This window comes from Otolemur garnettii, unplaced genomic scaffold (assembly GCF_000181295.1).
Source record: "Otolemur garnettii isolate 467f Iridium unplaced genomic scaffold, OtoGar3 scaffold00459, whole genome shotgun sequence".
NCBI classification, from domain to species: Eukaryota; Metazoa; Chordata; class Mammalia; order Primates; family Galagidae; genus Otolemur; species Otolemur garnettii.
Window position 1 is genome coordinate 44,587 of NW_003852854.1, and position 2,155 is coordinate 46,741.

Sequence of the window (2,155 nt, forward strand, 5' to 3'; positions counted from 1 at the left end):
TTTTCAATTTCATTTAATTCTGCTCTAATTTTGGTTATTTCTTTTCTTCTGCTGGGTTTCAGATTGGAGTGTTCTTCCTTTTCCAGTTGTTTGAGGTGTCTCATTAAGTTGTTAACTTCTTCTCTTTCTGTTTTCTTGAGGAAGGCTTGCAGTGTGATAAATATCCCTCTTAGGACTGCCTTTGTGGTATCCCAGAGGTTTTGATAACTTGTCTCTTCATTGTTGCTTAGTTCCAAGAATTTCATAATTTCCTTCTTGATCTCGTCTCTGACCCAACTGTTATTGAGCATCAGGTTATTTAACTTCCACGTTTTTGTTTGGGTCTGCAGAATTCCTGTTGTTACTGAGTTCGACTTTTATTCCATGGTGGTCTGAGACGTTGCAAGGGATAATTTCTATTCTTTTAAATTTGCTGGTTAGACTTGTGACCTAAGATGTGGTGTATTTTGGAGTACGTTCCATGGGCTGATGAGTAAAATGTGTACTCAGTTTTACTAGGGTAAAATGTTCTATAGATGTCCGTTAAATCCAAATGCTGAATGGTTAGGTTTAAATCTAAAATTTCTTTGCTAAGCTTCTTGTTGGAGGATCTATCCAACACTGCCAAAGGGGTATTAAAATCTCCGATTATGATGGAGCTGGGAGTAATCAGGTTGCTCATGTCTGTTAGAGTGTCTTTTACAAATTGAGGTGCATTCTGCTTGGGTGCAAAAATATTGATAATTGAAATCTCATCATATTGAGTATTATTTTTAACAAATATAAAGTAACCATACTTGTCCTTGCTCACTTTTGTTGGTTTAAAGCCTATTGTATCTGCAAATAAAATTGCAACACCAGCTTTTTTCTGCTTTCCATTAACCTGGAATATAGATGACCATCCCTTCACCCTGAGTCTATATTTGTTTTTTAAGGTAAGGTGAGCTTTTTGTATACAACAGATGTCTGGTCTGAGTTTCTGTATCAAATCAGCCAGTCTGTGCCTCTTTAGAGGACAATTTAAACCATTCACAGTGATAGAAATTATTGATAAGCCTGGTGAAATTTTGTACATTGAGTTGCTCGAAAGTCCAGTAGACATTTTTAATCCTTTTGCCATTGTGGCAGTTGGAATTTGATCAAAAGTTTCTGGGTGGGTTTACTTTTGTGGTGGAGGATTGCACTGGTCATTATGGAGGATAGGTTTGAGAATTTCCTGGAGTGCTGGTTTAGTTATAGCAAATTTCTTCAACATGTGACTGTCATTAAAGTATTTAATTTCTCCATCAGAAATGAAACTCAGTTTAGCTGGATACAGGATCCTGGGTTGAAAGTTGTTTTGTTTTAGGAGGTTGAAGGTCGATGATCACCCTCTTCTAGCCTGAAAGTTTTCAGAAGAGAGATCTGCAGTCATTCTAATATTCTTCCCCTTGTAGGTTAATGTTTTCTTGCATCTAGCTGCTTTCAGGATTTTCTCTTTCATGTTAACTTTAGTGAAGTTGATTATGACATGCCCGGGGGATGTCTTGTTCGGGTTGAGTCATGCTGGGGTTCTGAAGCTGTCTGCTATCTGAATTTCAGGATCCCTTGGCATGTCTGGAAAGTTCTCTTTCATAATTTCATGAAGGTTAGCCTCTGTGTTTTGTGAGGCAACTTCGTCACCTTTAGGGATTCCTATGAGGTGAATATTAGTTTTCTTCGAATTATCCAAGAGCTCTCTGAGCGAGTGATCTGTTTTTGCTCTCCATTTGTCATGATCTTTAGATGCTTGGGCACAATCAAAATCTTTGTCTTCAGCATCAGAGATCCTATCTTCTGCCTGGTCCATTTTCTGAATGTGGGATTCAACCATACTCTTCAGATCTTTAAGGGCTGCAACCTCTTGTTTCAGTGTATCGTAATATTTGATCATTTTATCTTTGAAATCATTGAATTCCTGAGACAGCTTTTGAATAATTTGAAATTCTAGTTCCCTCATTTCCTCCATTCTGTTGATCTTATTCACTACCCAGATTCTGAACTCAATATCTGACATCTTAGATATCTGTTTATGGAATGGGTCTTCAATTGTACTTGTCCCATCCTTCCTTGGGGGGGGGTGTTGATCTTCTCTGGCTGTTCTGGTTACCAGAGTTTTTCCACTGATTCCACTCCATGCTGAATTTGCACCTTTTGG